Here is a 20,460-nt window from a genome sequence, read left to right on the forward strand (position 1 = left end):
TGCATTTCAAATATATAAATACAACAGTTTTCACTTTATTGACAGTTATACCACCGTCACCATAATCAGAATTTACATGAACACCATGCATTTCAAATATATAAATACAACAGTTTTCACTTTATTGACAGTTATACCACCGTCACCATAATCCAATTTTAAGACATTTTCTTCGCCCCCAAAAGAAACCTCCTCCCCATTTGCATTCGGTCCCTTTAACCCTAGGAAACCACTAAGCCAGTTGTGTCTCTGCAGATTTACCTATTTTGGATATATCATATAAATGAAATCATACAGTAAGGTCTTTTGTGACAGGCTTCTCTCACTTAGCATAATGTTTTGAGGCTCATCTGTGTTGTAACATGTATTGATATTTCATTCTTTTCATGATCAAATAATATTCCATTGTGTGGATATATCACATTATTTTATTCATCCATCGGTTCATGAATATTTGGGTTGTTTCCACTTTCTGACCATTAGGAATAATGCTGCTATGAACATTCACATCAAGATTTTGTGTGGATGTATTTTTTCATTTCTCTTGGGTATTATACTGAGGAGCAGAATTGCTGGATCATATGGTAACTCTATGTTTCACTTTTTAAGGTACTGCCATCCTGTTTCCAAAGTGGCGGGACCATTTTACATTCCTGTCAGCCATGTATAGAGGTTCCAATTTCTCCACATCCTTCTCAACACTTGTTATTGTATTTCTTATTTTAGCCATCCTGATGTGTGTGATCTCTCACTGTGGTTTTGAGTTACGTCTCCTTAACAGCTCATCATACAAGCATCTTCTCATGTGCTTATTGGCCACGTTGTACCCTCCTTGAAGAAAAGTCTATTAAAATCCTTTGCTCATTTTTAAATTGGGTTATTTATATTTTATTGTTAATGTATAAGATTTATTGACTGTTCTTTATTAGGTATGTAATTAACAAATATTTTCTTCTATCCAGTAAGTTGTCTTTTTACTTTCTTCCCGGCATCATTTGAAGCAAAAGGGATTTTAACTTTGATGAAATACAATTTATCTATTTTTTGGGGGGGGGGTCCTAATTTGGGAGGGACATCAGTCCTAATCCAGAGCTATAAAAATTTACTCCTAAATTTTCTCTTAAGAGTTTTATAGGCTTAGCTCTTACATTTAAGTCTGTGATTTATTTTGAGTTAAATTTTGCATATCATGTGGGGCACCCGGGTGGCTCTGTTGGTTGAGTATCTGACTCTTGATTTTGGCTCAGGTAATCATCCAAGGGACGTGGGATTGAGCCCCGTGTCTGGCTCTGTGCTGAGCATTGAGCCTGCTTAAGATTCTCTCTCTCTCTCTTCCTCCTCTCTCTTTCTAAAATAAAATTTAAAAATAATTGTGTATGGTGTAAGGTAGAGCCAGTCTGCTTTTGGTTGGCCAAATTCCCATAATTAACAACACTGACCAAAGAGAATCCCAACACAGTAAACTCAGAACTGGTACAGGGCGCCTGGGTGGCTCAGTTGGTTAAGTGTTCAACTTTGGCTCAGGTCATGATCTCATGGTATGTGAGTTCGAGCCCCACGTCATGCTCTGTGCTGACAGCTCAGAGCCTGGGGCCTGCTTCAGATTCTGTGTCTTCCTCTCTATCTGACCCTTCCCTGCTCATGCTCTGTCTCTCTCAAAAATAAATCTTCAAGAAGAAGAAGAAGAAGGAGAACTGTTGCAACATTTTAGAGTTGATCTGAATACTTTCTAAACATTTTTGTAGATAAAAAATTTTTTTTGATTTTTGAAAGTGACCTATAACGTAAAGCCTAAAAATGTAAGAAGTTAAGCAATATAAATATTAGTATAAACCTGTTTTTTAAACTACTTGTCTTAATCCACTGGTGGTTATTAAATCAATTCAGTGGGTCATAACCAATATATTTTTTTAAAGTCCAATAAAACAGAACAGAACAAAACAGAAACTATCAGAATGTACTTCCTAAAGTAAAAAAAAGAATGTCGCTTCATAACTTTTGTGTTATGTATATGTGTGTTTGCGTGTACCAGGAACTGGCGTAAAATGTGTTTCTTACTGTTGGCCATATTTTTTAAAGTTAGAAAAACACTGTGTAAGCTACAATTGCAGAATTCTCTCATTCCACAAACCTTTACTGAGTGCTCATTGTATGCCAGGCCCCCTGCTAAGTGCTGGGAATGCAATGATCAATGGCACGTGGTCTCCATCCTACAACCGCACACTTATGCAGTCCTATTCATACTCGTTTCTAGAGATAAAAGTTGTACCTTGGTTCCATTTTCCCCAACCACAGAGGCGCCTCCCAACTGCCGATGTTTGGTCCTGTGGCACTTACTTTTTTTTGCAATTAGTGCTAGCTGTTTACCTCATTAGAGACTTGCAAACACATTTGCTTTTTTTTCAACTAGGGGAACTTTGTTCCCAGGTTCATAATTGCACACTATGTTTATTATATTGGGAAGAAAGTATAGATTTAGTAGTGGGAGTTGGCCACAGCTGAATTGATTTCCATTTTCTGCCAATTAAGACTAGTTCTAGTAAGAGAATTCAGGTATTTTTAAATACTGTTATATTACTTCCTAAGGGAGAAATATCAAATAATGACAACATTTTTACTTTTCGAGGGTTTGGGAAAACAGAGTGTTGGCAGTAACAGTGGTATTTGACCACTTTGCAGTTTGGGTTTGGGAAAATTAGTGGGCTGTGTTTCCAGTCATCCAATCGAGTCACTTCTTTATGGCACCTGTGTACAATCACGGCTCTGACACTTGCTCCTTCACTTTATCGGACCCACCGTTTGTCAGTATCTAAACACCATACATTTCCAGGAGATTTAGAAGATCTTAATTTAAAATTTAAAAAATTATAACCAGTTCAACATGCCAGGCAGGTTAAACACACACACACAAACGCGCGCACACACACACACACACACGCACACCACTTCCACAAATACACCCAATTTTGAATGACTCTATTACATTCCCATGCATGATTTTTAGATCTTCTTATAACATTTTACCTGCAACCTCCCAATTTTACTTTGAATTTGATGAAGTTCCTTTTCTCTTCCCCTCCCTAATTCTGTCACCTGTTATCTTGCCCCTCACTAAATGACTTGCCCGTTTGTTAAAAGATCTTAAGTACCAAAGCCAGACTTGTAACCTGTTTCTTCTTTTTAAAAAAAAATTTTTAATGTTTTATATATTTCTGAGAGAGAGAGAGAGAGAGAGAGTGAGTGAGCAGGGGAAGGTCAGAGAGAGAGGGAGACATAGAATCTGAAACAGGCTCCAGGCTCTGAGCTGGCAGTCAGCACAGAGCCGGACACGTGGCTCGAACCCACGAACCGTGAGATCATGACCTGAGCTGAAATCCGATGCTTAACTGACTGAGCCACCCAGGTGCCCCTGTAGCCTATTTCTTCTGACATCCAACTGATTGATCTTTTCATTATGCCTCTCTGTGTAAGTCAGCTTTCTTTTTCTGAGTGGTTGCCTATAAATAAGAAAAAATCTGGAACATTTTAATGCAAGTGTTAACCTTGATTATAAACAAATAACTAGGTTACAATATATACAGCTATGTTTTGATTCAAATTTAAAAACATAAGAAAATATAACCAAATCAGTATTTTACTTTTACTTCGTACCCCAAACCTAGAGCTTTTTTTTAAAAAAGGTAATTTGGAAGGGGGTGCCTGGGTGGCTCGGTCGGTTAAGCATCTGACCTCGGTTCAGGTCACAATCTTACAGTCCGTGAGTTCAAGCTCCACATCAGGCTCTGTGCTGACAGTTCAGAGCCTGGAGCCTTCTTCAGATTCTGTGTCTCCCTCTCTCTCCTCCTCTTCCCCGCTCACACTCTGTCTCTGTATCTCTTTCACAAAAATAAATAAACTTTAAAAACATTAGAAAAAAAAGGGGGGGGGCACCTGGGTGGCTCAGTCAGTGAAGCGTCCGACTTCGGCTCAGGTCATGATCTCACAGTTTGTGGGTTTGAGTCCTGCATCAGGCTCTGTGCTGACAGCTCAGAGCCTGGAGCCTGCTTCGGACTCTGTGTCTCCCTCTCTCTCTGACCCTCCCCTGCTTACGCTCTCTCTCTCTCTCAGAAATAAATAAATCATTAAAAAATTTTTTTAAATAAATAAAAACATTTTAAAAAGAATTGAAAGAACTATTTTTAAAGCCATTTCTTCAAGAGTACTGTTTTCTTTCCTATTGAATGAAATAACTCCCTATTTTTTTTTTTACTCATTTGTTTTTGAAAATATCTTATTTTATTTTTTATAAACATCTATGAAGTTAATGATGACATTTAATTCCAAGGAAATTTCTTTCGGTAATTTCAATAGTTTTGGTTAGACTACTTAAATTTTATTTATTTAAAAATTTTTTAAACATTTATTTATTATTGAGAAATAGACAGAGACAGAGCATGAGCAGGGGAGGGGCAGAGAGAGAGGGAGACACAGAATCCGAGGCAGGCTCCAGTCTCTGAGCTGTCAGCACAGAGCCTGATGCGGGGCTCAAGCCCACAAACTGTGAGATCATGACCTGAGTCAAGTCAGACGTTCAACCGACTGAGCCACCCAGGAGCCCCATAGGCTACTTAAATTTTAAAGTTTTTAATGATTTGAAAACATTTTTTAAAGGTTCAAAAATACTTTGATTTTCAGAGAAAAGATAGCTTTTTACCCTGCTTCACCAGATTTTCTCTACTTTTCCCCTAAAAATTGACCTACTTTGCATATCAGATTGGCCTCTAAACATCAAGAGGTAGGAAGCAGAGTGAGTAGACGTTAGGAAGAAGAGAACTCCTAATCACCCTGGAACGGCAGAGCTTGCAGAATGAGAGAGTTGTCCTACTTTTCACTAGTCTTTTCCTTTCAAGAGTCTTAAGTAAGCGGTGGTAGAATGGAAAGAGCCCAGACCCTTATCTCTGCCCATTGTGACCTTGAGCAGGGACTCACTCTCCCTGAAGCTTGGTCTCCTCATCCATAAAATGAAAATATATACTCCCATAATCTCACCAGTAAGATGACTTGAGAAAATGCCTATTCAGGCTCCTAGTAGGAACTCAGTAAGTGTCGTTTATCAACTGGGTGAAAGCACTGAGAATGTTTTTCTTTTTTTAATTAATTAATTTTATTATTTCTTTTTCATTTTTTTAATTTTGATTTTTGAGAGAGAGGGAGAGTGTGAGCGGGAGAGGGGCAGAGAGAGAGAAAGAGAGAGAGGATCAAAAGCAGGCTCTGTGCTGACAGGAGAGAGCCCAGTGTTGGGCTTGAACTCACAAACCGTGAGATCATGACCTGATCTGAAGCTGGACGCTTAACTGAGCCTCCCAGGCACCCCTGAGAAGGTTCTTTCTGATAGTCACTCATTAATATACTAAAGCACAGTTTGGATGCTAAATTGCATTTTTAACACATTTTTGGGAAATACTTTTTGAAGTACTTTTTCATATATATATCATAGTCATCAGTCCGCATCGACACTCTGCTACCTTCCTTTCTTGCATGTAACAAATCACTAGTATAATGAATAGATTTTTTTTTTAATGTTTCTTCTTGACAGAGAGTGTGTGATTAGGGGAGGGGCAGAGAGAGAGGGAGACACAGAATCTGAAGCAGCCTCCAGGCTCTGAGGCGTCAGGACAGAACCCACTGCGGGGCTCGAACTCACGAACTGTGAGCCGAAGTTGGACACTTAACTGACTTAACCGACTAAGCCACCCAAGTGCCCCCTGAGTAGATTTTGAAAGAGCTATAAACCCCAGATTTCTGTATGAGAATGGTTTTCCCGTGACACCTGTGTGATTTTATAGTTTGTAGGCTTTGTCATATAAGGCTAAAAAAAGCAAACACTTGTTATGTTATTATGGAAAGCGTTAGACATATACAAAAGTGGACAGAATGGGAAATGGACTCCCTTGTACTCATAATCCGGTGTCAGTTTATGGTAAATCTTGTTTCACCTGTACCCTCACTCACCTCCCTCTCCTTTACATAATCCTGTAGCAAATCCACAAAACACATTTCACCATAAAACTTTCAAACTGTTTTAAAATATTGTTCTTAAGTCTTCTACTTAAAAGATGGGGCGCCTGGGTGGCTTAGTCGGTTAAGCGTCCGACTTTCGCTTAGGTCATGATCTCGCGGTTCGTGGGTTCGAGCCCCGCGTCGGGCTCTGTGCTGACTGCCAGCTCAGAGCCTGGAGCCTGTTTCTGAGTCTGTGTCTCCCTCTCTCTCTGACCCTCCCCTGCTCATGCTGTCTCTCTCTCTCCTAGAAATAAATAAAAATATAAAAAAAAAAAAAGTTGATTCAGGGGTACCTGAGTGACTCAGTCAGTTAAGCCTCCGACTTGATTTTGGCTCAGGTCATGATCTTGAGATGAATCCCAAGTCAGGCTCTGAGGTAGGCGTGGAGCTTTGGGTTCTCTTCCTCTCTCTCTGCCCCACCCCTGCTTCTTCCTGTGTGCATGCTCTCTCTCTCTCTCTCTCTCTCTCTCTCTCTCTCTCTCAAAATAAATAAATAAATAAATAGGGGTACCTGGGTGTCTCCGTTGATTAAGTGTCCAATTCTTGGTTTTGGTCAGGTCATGATCTCCTGGTTCCGTGAGTATGAGCCCCACATCGGGCTCTGCACTGGCAGCATGGAGGCCGCTTGGGATTCTCTCTTCCTGTCTCGCCCCTCTCCCACTCATGCTGTTGCTCTCTCTCAAATAAATAAATAAATAAAAACTGGTTCAAGTTATTTACTCTGGGAGATTTGGGATTATCAGAAAAGTTTCTCTACTGAAATTCTTTCAGCTCTATTATCAGTGAATTATAAACATGTTTCTTGCTGAGAGCACCATTGCCTGCATGCTTCAGAGTTCTAGAGTTCCCAAGGGCATAAATATGTTCAGGCTGAGAAACGGGCAAGGAACATGGACCTGGGGAAAGGCAGTTATGGTAGTTTCAGTTGCTAACAACAACAACAACAACAACAGCACCATCGAATGAAAACACAAAAGCAAAGCAACCCTTGTATACCTGTGCCAAGAACAGATTTCAGCAGATATTGCTTCCCTAAGCTTTGGGGCCGCTGGGTGGGGCCTAGGTCAGCAGAGGCCTGGGGGGTGGTCACGTTGAGCCACTGGCAGCCCTCTTTGCGTTCTTCTACCCCTTGTGTGAGCTGTACAGATGAGTGTTGTGTGCTCAGATTAGAAACGGCAAAGACCTTAATCTTCCTTTGTGGAAGACATCACTGGGAGTAATTATGCTCCTCTGTGCGTCTGTTTGATCCTGTGCACATAGTTCAGTCTTCTGGTCCTATACATATTTCCGTATAGCTTGTTGGTGAAGTGTCTGTCTTCTTGTACTAAGATGTACGTGCCTTGACACAAAAGCCATGGTTTATTGACTTTTTATTTTTTTATGCCGAGGACCTACTGGACTGAATGCCTGAAATCAAGCAAGTGGGCTACACATGTCTGTCGAATGATTGATTGCTGGCTGTTTAATTTGCAAAACCATGCCTACTAGTCAGTAAATAATGCAAATGTCACCTCCTCAAGGTTCTTTTCATCACTGCAATTCTTTATTCTCTTAAACAGTTGTATTTTTCTTCATATCACCCAAAATTATGTTTTTAAACTTGTGTTTATTGGTTGTCTCCCTGCGCTAGAATGTAAACTCCATGAAGGCAGGGATTTTTTTAAAGACTTTATTATTTTATTTTATTATTATTTAAAAAAACTTTTTTTAATGTTTTACTTATTTCCGAGAGAGAGAGACAGAGTAAGCAGGGAGGGTCAGAGAGAGAGGGAGACACAGAATCTGAAGCAGCTCCAGGCTCTGAGCTGGCTGTCAGCACAGAGCCCGACACAGGGCTCAAACCCACAAACCATGAGATCATGACCTGAGCTGAAGTCGGATGCCCAACTGACTGAGCCACCCGGGCACCCCAAAGACTTTATTATTTTAGAGCAGCTTTAGATTCACAGCAAACTTAAGAGGAAGATATGGAGATTTGTCCCTAAGGTAGGAATTATTTATTCACTGTTGTAGCCCTAGCTTATATTACGCTTAACGTGACAAGTGGTAGGCACTCCATAAATCTTTATTATTGTTAACAGTAATCATGTCATAGATTCAATCACCTTTAGAGGTTGTCTTTTTGTAATTTATGCCTACAAAATAGGTTAATATGTAAATCCCCGGGCTCTGGCTACTGATTTGAGTTTGTCATAGGCAGCTACCTGCCTTACTGGTTTTGTGAACATAATTTTGTTTTGAACTTTTGAACTCATGTAGCACCCTTGCTTTTGATACACTGAACAGCTACTATTGATACACAATTTCTGTTCTGAACAGAGCTTCCGGACTGACCTGGAAGTTTGAGCCTGGGACTCCAGATCTCTGTGCTTCCTTATTATTTTAGATATTCTCTTCCCACTGTGATTTTTCAGTAATGTAATTGCCCTTGTCCCCTTTTACATAAGAGGTTCTCCGGCACCTACATGCCTATTTCTTAACCTCCTGGCACCTAAAGGAACATTTTTCATACATCTAAGACATGACATTTGGGGGTGACACCTTTCTGGGGGCGACAGTCTGGCACAGGGTAGACTTTCTGTTTTGCATTGCAAACAAATGCATTTTAAATATTTGAGTAACCTGGTTATGAATTGCATTTACAGTTGACTTTTAACAATGTGCTGGTTAGAGGCCCCCCGTGCACTTGAAAATCTGCTTATAACAGTGACCCCCTTACTAATAGCTTACTGTTGACCCGAAGCCTTACCAGTAACATAAACAGTCAATGAACACATATTTTGTATGTTTGATGTATCATACACTGTATTCTTACAATAAAATAACCTAGAGAAAAGAAAATGTTGTTAAGAAAATCATAAGGAAGGGTGCCTGGGTGTCTCAGTCGGTTAAACATCCGACTTTGACTCGGGTCATGATCTCATGGTTCATGGAATCAAGCCCCACGTAGGGCTCTCACTGACAGTGCAGAGCCTGGAGCCTGCTTCGGAATCTGTCTCCCTCTCTCTCTCTGTGCCCCTCCCCCACTTACTTGCATATGTGCTCTCTCTCTCTTTCAAAGTAAATAAATAAACTTAAAAAAACAGAACATCATAAGGAAGAGAAAATATATTTATGGTAACTATACTGTATTGATCAAAGAAAAATCTGTGTGCATAGTTTAAGGGGTTAACTGTATATGTTTAGAAAGGTTAACTGTATATGCTTAGAAACTTTTGTACACTCTTGGGAAGAGATTGGGGAGGGAGTGAAGGGGATGAGTGTGCTTTAAGTAATACTTTATTGACATTTATATCTTTGTAGCGTCTCTTCCTACCCCTATAACATGGATATATGGATATTTTTTCCTCCTCAAAGTATTTTTCTTTTTTAAACCTCCTGTAACTATCCCATTATTCTCTCAGTAAAACTTCAGTAATTCACTCTAATCCTCCACTGTAGCCAGATGTTCAAAAAACATATTTTTAATCTATCGCACGCTTAAAGCATGTAATGTCATATGAAACAGATAAAACAAACATTTACAAACCATAAGATCAGTAACAATTACAATATATGGGCAAATTCAACCCCACCACAGGATGAAAAGATATTTACATCTAAATGGAAAAAATAAAAACAAAATAGTAAAGAAAAATACATCGCAGCCTTGGTCTTTTTGTAAATAATGATTGTTTTTCCTTTTCTTTCTACTTATTTTTTAAAATGTTTATTTATTTTTGAGAGAGAGAAATAGCGAGTAGAGGAGGGGCAAAGAGAGAGGGGGACAGAAGATCCCAAGCGGTCTCTGCACTGACAGCAGAGAGCCAGACATAGGGCTCAATTTCACAAACCGTGAGATCATGACCTGAGCTGAAGTTAAACGCTTAACTGACTGAGCCACCCAGGTGCTCCTCTTTCTAATTATTTAAACATTAAGGGAGTCATATAAGCTTCTTGTAAAAAAAGTCAAGCCACTTGAATACTAATGTTCATAATAGTGTTATTCATAGGAGGCCAAAAAAGTGGAAACCATCCAAATGTCCACCAACTGATGAATAAACAGAATGTGTAGTATATATGGTGAAACATTATTCAGCAGTAAAAATGAATGAAGCACTGATACATGTTACACCATATATGAGCCTCAAAAAAGTTATACTGTATAATTCCATTTATATGAAATGTTCAGAATAGGCAAATCCATACTGACACAAGGTAGAGTAGATGGGAGAGGAAAAAATAAAGAATAATCTTTAATGGGTACCGTTTCCTTTTGTGGGTGACAAAATGTTCTAGAATGAGACAATGGAGACAGTTGCATGACTTTATCAAATATACTAAAATCCACTAACTTGTTTGTATAAAAGCCTGAATTTTATGAAATGTGAATATGTCCATTTTTAAAACATTGAGAAAAAAATATTTATATCCTCCTTTGCTGAATAAGAACTCCTGTGTGTTTTTACTTTTCCTTTCTTCACCCACCTACCTTGTCATGTCATTCTGTTATTCCAGGGCTACAGCTCAAAGAGGCCAGCCAAGTGGACAAAGAGGGTGTAAAACCCTAGCCATATGCTCTTTCTACTGGAAAGAAGGGCTGACTTTTTCTAATCCACACAGAAGTGCGTTAGGAACTAGGAGTGGCTTTAATCATTTTAATGGGCTTTTGGGGTAGTGAAGATTGGTAAATATGTGTACTTAGTCTACTATCTTGAATTAAAAGTCAAGCGCTTCATTTTACTATAATCCTATAATGGGTTATTTTCCAGAATGGAACTCCCTTTGGCCCTCTCTTTACAAGTTGGGTTGAAAATTATCTGATTATCTCAAAAAGCACATTTCTAGTTTGAATGTGTGTGATACAGTTAGTTCCTTTAAATTTGCTTTTTTTGTTGTTGTTGTTTAAAAAAGATTCAGTGTATTGTTCAACTTTACATTATGATCCTCCAATAGTTTTTATATCTCACTAAAGTACCACCACTACCAAGGGGATTTCCTGAAACTTACTTGTTCTAACAATGCAACTTTTCTGACAGCATTCTTATACATTTCAAAAGAGCTCAAGTAATAGTATTCTTTACACTAAATTTAATCAGTGAGTCAACACACATTTCTTGAATTACTATTATGTTGAAAATCACACTGTATTCCAAACAGGAAGAATCCCTAAATCATGGTACTTTATATACAAAGGGCTTATATGCCTGGTGCATAGTAGGTACTCAACAAATATTTGGAAATGAATCAAGAGCAAACACAATTGATCAAGAGCGATTAATAGGCATAGATTTAGTAGGTCCTTCCATCTTCAGAGAAAGAAGGGAAACTATCTGATGTAAAAAATGTGATATAATTAATGACTACTTCTAAGAGAAATCCCAGAATTCTGGCAAATTAACAATTGTTTTAATGTTAAGTATTTGCAGTGTTTTAAGCTGCAGATTTTCTCCAGTGATTTGTGTGTGTGTGTGTGTGTGTATGTGTGTGTGTGTGTGTGTGTGGTTATGTTTTCAGTTTGTTTATTTGTTTATGAAGGAAGTATTTACTGCTAACTTTCAGGATTACTCAAAAGTGTTTCCACATACGAATCAATAACCACTTGTTTCAAATCTGGCTGCAAATCAAACACTTAGTGTTTTGTGTTTGGTTTTGTCTATTTGTTTGTTTCTAATCCTAGAAAGGTGGAATCCGGGATTCCTAGAGTAATTAGAACCACATGGTTGAACTTGTGAATATAGATTTAAGACATATCCCAGGTGATATTTTAAGATTTATTTGTACTACTCAAATTTTACATAAACCTATTTTTCTTATAAAAAATGGAAAATTTCAAATATGCAAAATTCTCATCCTGGTTCCCAGTCTTGCAGAAGCACTTCTTACACGCAGCTGAAAGTTGTATTAGAACTCAAACTATAAGGCCAGATTTTTAATGTTGTTCTCTATCACGTGAATTAGAGAGTCTAAGTCCTAATAAAGAGAGGGAAGAAATGCTTTTTCAAGTATTTAAGGGCCATCATTTAGGATGATATCTTACCAAAGGAATCTCTTCCTTCTCATGGAAAAAAAAAAGCTGTAATTCCAATTACTCTTAGTAAGAAATGTGAGCCATGGAAATAGTAAACATATTCAGTATGTGGAGAAAACAGTTGGTATTCAGTAAACACCAAGTAATTTATTGGCTTGGCAAGGCTCCCTTGAACTCTAGTGTACAGTTAACTCTTACTTATGTAGGACTAGATTCACTATTTGTGAATTGTTTGTAATGCCAGTGAGGGCCTCTCCATCACGTTCCTAAATTCCAGGCTAGCAGTAGGGCTCCTTCGAGAACAGTGGACTAATGTAGCTGACTTTCAAAGCTGACCTATGAAGCACATCCTTTTTGCCATACGCTGTGTTAGGCTGAAAGGCAAAAACCCTGCTTTTAGGGAGCTCACAGTCCTGTAGAAGAGGCAGACAAGTTTAGAAATTAAAAAAAAAAAAAAAACAAAACGCTAGAATACAGTAAATACAGTATGGTAAGTGCTATGGAAGGGGTGTTACATGGTGTCATGGAGTACCAGAAAGGGGAGAAATCTAATTCAGTTTGGGGGGTGGGTGGTTAATGGGAAGGCTTCCCATGGAATGCCTGAGCTTAATCTTAAAGGATGAGTACAATCTAGCCATACAAAAATAGGAGGTAGGATCCAAGGCCTTTGGAAAAAATGTAAAAACAAAGCACTCTACAAAACATGTGCACTAGGGACCATAAGTCTAAGCTCGCACTCAGGTTTCCGCCTTAAGCAATCAGTGGTCAGGCTGAGACATGTTGAGTTTCGAGTGTTTGTGAGGGACGTCCGAGTAAAGTTGTCCATACACAACTGGAGACCTACACCTGTAACTTTGGAAAAGGGTCTGGGATGGAAATATAACATGGAGTTGTCATTGCTCTCTCAGCAACCGAACTCACTGATGTGAATGAGATCGCCAGGGAGAACAAGAAGGTGAGGAGGCCGAGGAGAAATCTCTGGGGAAGATGAGCTTGGAAGGGGTGGGTGGAATCCCGTAAGGAACAGCCAGCAAAATAGAAAAAAGGGAAATGAGAACAGCTTGGTACAATGAAAGTCAAAGGAGAAGAAAACAATCCTCTCAGGTGGCACAGAGAAGTCAGTTATGGGAAGCCTGGTAACAGGTGAAAGACAAGAGAGAGGCAGAAGCCAAATCAGTCAGAAATATTTATTGAGCCACCTACCATGTCTTAAGGATTGTAAATGTCATGCTATTTAGTCTTTACCTCAGCCTTCTGAGGGAAGTCAATATTATTATTACTGTTATCTTCATATGATACCTGAGGAAACTGAGACCAAGAGAGGCCTTGACCAGAGTCATACAACTTCTACGCAACAGATCAAAGATAACTCGGCCCTACCTACTCCTGCGTCCAGTCTCTTAGTCATTTCTGGTTACCAGCTGTGGCGAGAAAGGAGATAATATCTGTAGATGTCTTTTTAGAAACATTGACCAGTGAAATAAGGAACATAGATTTTACAAAGGGGACACTGAGTCTAAATAAGGAGGGTTTATGGCCTTTGGTTTTTATTTTTGTGTTTAAGAAGAGAGAGGTCTGCACATGATTTTAAGCTAAGAAAGAGTCAGTGAAGAGAAAGAAAGAGAAGGATCAAGAATTAAGAGGTTGATGCATTTTTAGCCATATTTCTGGTTCTTGTGGCTAGATCCAAATACATCTGGAAAGAAGACGTCAGTTTGAGTAACTGAAGCTATTTGGTACTGGATAAGTACATTTTATGAAAGAAAACACCTATAATAAATGTCCATCCCATCTTTTCTCATTTTGGCATCCATTAATATAGTTAGTATAATTCATGATAAAGTAGACCGAATTCCTTACTTAATACAATTCACCACTGTACTTGCCATAAAACTAGATCATATCTATCTAGTTCAAGGCAAATATTAACAGCCAGGGATAGGCTCCCTTTTTACTTTTCTTTCGTCTGTTCATGTTATAAAATCGAATGCCCTCTTTCTTTCCATCAGTTACTGTGCACCGATGGAGTGCCCAGGGTTCTTTTGCAGCAGGAAAAAAAAAAGTGCCCATTGCCAACCTCTTAGCTGGGCCTTCTGTGGTCCTAGAAATGATTGCTTTCAGGTCTTTCAGATCTTATTTTTTAATGCATGCAAATGTGGATAAACTTTACTTAAATTGAGCTTCTAGTAATTACAGTAGAAAGGACAATGCAATCCAATGTTTCTTGGTTATGAAGGATTTATAATGAAATCCTTAACCAGAGCTCTTTGTACATTCCTCTCCAAAAGATAATCGTTTTGCAGCTTTGATGGTGCGACATCTAAATCGTACTCTAGTTCATGATTTCATACATTGAAGACAGACATACTAGGACCCAGTGTGCCAAGGCACTAATGCCAGGGCTATGGGGGGAAATGCAAAGTACAATGCATATGGCTTCTTTAGGAGATTTTAATTTTCTTAGAAGAGATTAGATGGTTACAGAAATGACTAGAATTCAGAGTAGTAAGGGGCCAATACAAAAGGTAATATGGGGTTGGATCACCTTAACTTCTTTCCTTTAAAAATAATTATACCCATAATGCAAGAATTTATTTTTGTTGAAAGGAATACAGAAATATCTAGAATACATTATAAAAGTTCCCCCTTACTACCTCCTCACTTCCACTTCCCTTCCCGGACTGAGGCGTTTCTTGCTAATTTCTTCTCTATGCATTTTCTTATGGATGGAAGGATGTATGTAGTTTAGCACATGAGCTTTCACAGCTGTTCAACATAAATTATTTAAAATGTATTGTTCCGCGAATCTTTCACTTACTAAGGTCTTTTCATGTCAGAACACACAGTTCTATCCTTTTTAAAGTCAGTGTACTATTACTACAGGGTAAATTTTTAAATGTATCCTACAAAAGAGAGTGAAAGAAAACAATTAAGTCCTAAAACTTTTGATTGGCAAACACTAGCAATTATGTTAAATTACTTCCATGTTTAATTTCTTGTTTGAGAAGACTAAGCCTCATAGAAATTTTCTCTCACCTTTTTAATCTTTTAAAAACATAGATTTAATGCATTGTTTTGATATACGAAATGCCTTACATAAATATTTTGCCAAAGCCCAAGTGTTCTTTAAAAGGAAGACTTAAGTGAAAAATACTGGAATGCCACCTCGAGAGCATATGTAATTGGGTGCCGTGGATCCCACAGGCGGAAATAAGAGTAAGATAAAATAAAAAGTCTCAAATATTAAAGGACAGTGAGAGTTCTTCCTATAAATTTTAGTTCTTTTCTTATCATTGTTAAACTGATAACTAAAATCTTTTTAAAAAACAAGTTGCTATCCACATCTTGCTTTAAAATATATTTATATGCATGCATGAATAGACAAACACCAAGGAAAAAGTAAGTTTGTGTCTTAACAGTGGCTATTTCTGGGTGGTGGGATGTATTCAAGGTGATTCTTATTCTTTACCTTTTTCAGAACTTTTTAACTTTAAAAATTATGAACACACATTATTTTTCTTAATTAGAAAACAGTTGAAACAATATAATGAATTAATAGTAAATGAATTAAATGACCATGTCTCTAGATTCAAGAAAAAGAAACATTCCCTCCTTATCTTTGTATGTCCCCACGTTACTTTAACTCAAGTAGCTGTCAAATTTTAAAAACTTATAAAGTCAAGAAATAACATTGGAGCTTTATGCGTAATGTATAAAATTATAACCTCGGGTCAAAATACAGTTAAAAATAGACTCTTAATATATAAATAAACACAGCATCTAACATAGTTTATTCTAGTGTTATTAGGCCAACACAAAAAATATATTTGCATTTGCTAAGAAGTTGTGTCTCTTTTGTTAAATAACTAAGTTTTTAAATGTGTAATTTAACAAATTTTAGCTTTAAAAAAAGCTTATTCTTGTCATTTCCAAAAAAAGAGAGGGGAAAGGAGAGAGGAAGCTGTGTTTACTGGGAAAGTTGCAACATTCAGTTCGTAAGTACTTTTTGCTTGAGATATTTTTTTCAACTACTTCTCTTACATAAGAGCCTTGTAATATCTCCATAGGGAGAAATAACACTGGACTACGTTATTTCTTTTTAATTTCTCCTCCAGATAGTGTTTACAAATCAACATGTAGGAATGACTCCGTATTCAAAGTCATTAGCCAGCGCTGGTGTCCATTTGCCATTAAGGACAATTGGTAATTTTAACAATCAATGAGAGTTTATTTTAGGAGAAAACTTACTGAAATTTGCAGGAAATAACCTTTTTGTTCCAAAACAGCTGTCATTGAGCACCATTATATCTACAACAATTAAAATTATCTTTGGTGACTTTTAGCATTTGGCATTGCTCCATTATTGTTCAGTTAAATATTTTTCAAGTTTGCTAGAACTTTTGCCCACTGTGTGCTTACGGCCCTTTATTGTCAATATGTATCTTAGAATTCACCTTTGTGACATTACTTTTTTGTATTGTGGGAGAGAATGTAATTTCTGAGTGAACTGCTGGAGAAATCAAGTAATAGTTATTAGGAAATTGCAGCACATATCTACAAGTTACTTACAAAAATATGATTACAGTGTATTCCATTATATCTGGCAGCACATATCCCCTTCGCTCTTTTTCTAGATCCTTGCAAAAAATTCCCAGTTTAAAGAATTAGCTAATGTCCAGTGGACAGAAAGAGCAAAGGGTGACATGTGCTGTCATTTTGATAAATGTAATTGAAAATTGCGAAGACAATTTCTAAGTTTACTCACCCGGGCCATCATCAGTCAGGGTATTGATTGTCAAAAACAAAACCAAACAAAACCTATGATTTTGCTTGGCAGCGGGAGTCAAAAAATGTTAGCTCAGCACCCATCCAAAATGAGTACTGCTTAGAAAAAAGGAGCAAACCTGAGATTCTGTAATGTCACCCAATCTAAATCTTAAATAAGGCTTCATGTTTCTTTGTTTAATTTTGAAAAGAAAGTAAATGTTTGTCTTCAGAAATGATTAATTAAATATTGGCACACAATGGCTTAGAGACCCTAACTGCATCATATGATAAAGGGTAATACTTTTATAATATCTCAGGCCTTGATTACTATTACTTTGTTACTGTATTTTGAGGGAAAGAGTTTATTTGCCATGATTTTATTCAAGCCAAAAGGTGTTTGGAGACTACTTAAGAGTTATTACTCATTAGTTAAACCTAAAATACTGATACCAGTAAACATTTTTTTAATGTTTATTTATTTTTTGAGAGAGAGTCAGACAGAGAGCGACAGAGTGCGAGCGGGGGAGGGGGCAGAGAGAGAAAGAGACACAGAATCTGAAGCAGGCTCCAGGCTCCGAGCTGTCAGCACAGAGCCCCACATGGGCTTGAACTCGGAACCCTGAGGTCGTGACCCCAGCCGAATTCAGATGCTCAACCGGCTGAGCCACCGAGGCGCCCCCCAGTAAACATTTCTTACACTCTAATACTTTTGAACACTTGTAACCCCATAATTAACCTTTCAGACTAAAAAATACTGGAAAAGATTTAGAAAGGTTAATTAGGTGAAACTGATTTTACTAACTTCAATAAGCTATAAAAATTCAAAGCAATTTAAGCTTTGTGTGGTACATTTTGAGCATCGCCAATTTGCACAAATTGTCTTCATGCTGACTCCCTTTGATACTCTTCTCTCTGTTATGCCCCAGCAGATATTTTTATTTCTGAATTCCCCCTCCCACACCCAATTTCATATCATCAAATCTTGGACTGTTTTTGAGGAGAAATAGCAGTCAACCAAATTGGCTTTCCAACTCACGATAAAAAATGGCGGGCGTACAATATATTATTTAAAAAGCAGATGCAAAACCTCCGGAAAAATGTAAAATCTACTAATAACCTGAAGAAAACACTCCAAATTGTTAAAAAGCCTTATAGAATACTAGGGATTTTTCTTCTTCTTCTTGATATTTTCTGAATTTTTCAGAAACTCGTGTGTTTTTTTTTTTATGGTGAGAAAAATAGTAAAATATGGGGAAGGGTTTCCCATTGATCATGAAAGTGTGAATAAAATATGTAAAACACTGACTTTTTTGAAGGAATAAAAAAATTACTTTTGTAAAAGAATCCCGGCCTCTAAGCTCTTCCTCTCATTTGTGGAACATAAAGTATATTTTGGATCAAAACATGGAACATTCCAGACAATGTGAAATCTAGAAAGGAACTGCACCTGTATCCCGATGCAGCGCCAAAAAAATACAGCTACTGAATAAATAGTCTTCCTAAATTAGGAAAAAGAATTCAAGCCCACTTTCCACTTAGTACTATGCACAAAAGTGAAAGTTTTACTCTTGGCATGAATATGACAAAAATCGTGGGATAGTAATTAGTAGCACAAAGGGATTTTTCTGAGTTTTATTACACGGAACAGTTTTAAGTGGAAGAGTGGTTATTATAGAAGATAACTTAGTGCTTTGCTTTAACTGAATACTTGATGATTTTTAATTAAACTACAGCTATTTACTCTGTAATTTTTGAGAATTATTTGATTAATTATTTCCCTCAAAACTTATTACTTGTGCCAATCAGAAGACACACGTATTTGAGGCTTTGTTCACCTAAACTGATGGCCTTGATAGCGATGAATTAAGCTTCCTCAGAATTTTGTGCAAGAAGAGTAATATTCACATAATGGCATTTCTAAAAAAAAGTAATCTTTTTCCTTGGAAAATATGAAGCAATGTATGTGGAAAGCTGCAAAATCTGTAGTTACAGGCAGATTAGGCAAGGGACATCTGGTAGAAAAAAAAAGAATTAAATCATGGCTAAAAATTGTTTGCAGCGAAAGTAGTAATTAATAAATGGAACAAACTATTAACATAACTTTTTGGAACAAACCATTAGTACAACTTTTAGGAAATAATCAGAAGTTGTAAAAAATTCTGACAGAGGAGAGGCACGAGATGAAGAGGGAAGTTGAGAAAGAAGAATGAGTTTGTGATCATACATGAGACATTGCCATTATTTTTATTAACTTTGCAGAAAACCTCAGACTAACCAGGAGATGTGACTCAGGAGAAGATGAGCTAAAACTTAGCTCTCTGGACCAGATCTTTTGCTCGTGTCTTATATTTTCCCTTAAAAAACTGTGTGTGCGTGTGTTTGGGCTTTGGGTGCATTTCATGGGAGAAAAATCTCTCTTGCATATTCTGTAGTTTACAACAAAAATTGAAAAACAAATAAAGCATGCGAAAATGTTCTTAGACATAGATAGAAGACAGACCAAAATTAAATCTTCATCTTTGCATTTTTAACTTGAACTAAGGTATTGTCGATTTCTTTAAAGCCCCATGTTTTGGTTGCACTCATTTTTGGAGTTTTTTTGTTTTTGTTTTTGTTTTCAGTTTTGGTTTTTTTTGCAGTAATCTTAGCAAATGCTTAAGAAAGCTAAATTGACAAAACAGTTCCAAACCAGTAAAGTGATCTGTATTTATTTCTTCATTGGACCTTTTTGTTAATCTTCCAGTTTATCCATTTATCAGAGATTGAAGCTGCTCTTGAATTGCAAAACCACTTAAGGGGTTTGGTAATATAATCTATTGTTTTTTTTATATATATTATTATATATGTATATATAATACACACACACACACACACACACACACACACACACACGCACACACCAAGCATTGTATTCGATGCTGGAGATACAACACTGAAAATTCAGAAATGTTTCCTGGGCTTGCTGTACCCCAAGTTGTTTACCAAGAAAGATTGTAAAGGTTCTAACGATCTCTATAGTGGTATCAAAAAGTATTTCTCCTTTCTAATTTGGAAAACAAGAACAGTGGCCATTACTTGTTTCTTGGTAATTTTCCACATGCCAGTCATCCTATCTTGGAACTCTTCAATCTCAGACCAAACCCCTTTAACTGGTGGATGACTTTTCCCATGTGACCCTTTAAATAAATCTTAAGATTTTTCCCATAATTAATTAATCTCAGAAATCAAAATGAAACATGTCACCAGGGTCTTATTTAAAGCCAAGAAATTTATTGGCTATTATCCAGCCTTCCTTCTAAATTAAACAACCCCAAACACTACTCTTGCCATCTTTGCCTCTTGATTTTAGGCATTTTCTCTCCAGACAACTGGGACACATGTAAGAAAAGAGTTTTGATATGTCCACATTTTGACCAGGACCACATTTATATTTTATTCTGATGATACATAAGGAAAGTTTTCTCTAAAATGTGCATAGCTGTGTGCTTTAAAAAAGGAACACACAATAGAAGTTAATTTCCTCATCCTCAGTAGTAAAATGCTATTATATCATTTTTCTTTTTTCTTTTTTTTTTATGATCCAAAATATAACAGCTCAAAATCTTTCCTCAAAGTCCTACTCTTTAGGTCTGGTAACAATTTAA

The 20,460-nt window shown here is 37.2% G+C and overlaps 1 long non-coding RNA gene across 1 annotated transcript; it reads left to right on the top strand.

Annotated features, from left to right (window-relative positions):
- The first annotated feature begins 12,888 nt into the window (after nt 1-12,888).
- Nucleotides 12,889-19,306, top strand: LOC120231275. The gene is made up of 2 exons (XR_005528298.1): nt 12,889-13,004; nt 19,076-19,306. It is a non-coding gene; the product is annotated as an uncharacterized LOC120231275 (long non-coding RNA).
- The last annotated feature ends 1,154 nt before the right edge of the window (nt 19,307-20,460 follow it).

Source organism: Hyaena hyaena, unplaced genomic scaffold (genome assembly GCF_003009895.1).
Source record: "Hyaena hyaena isolate Hyena2069 unplaced genomic scaffold, ASM300989v1 scaffold_56, whole genome shotgun sequence".
NCBI classification, from domain to species: Eukaryota; Metazoa; Chordata; class Mammalia; order Carnivora; family Hyaenidae; genus Hyaena; species Hyaena hyaena.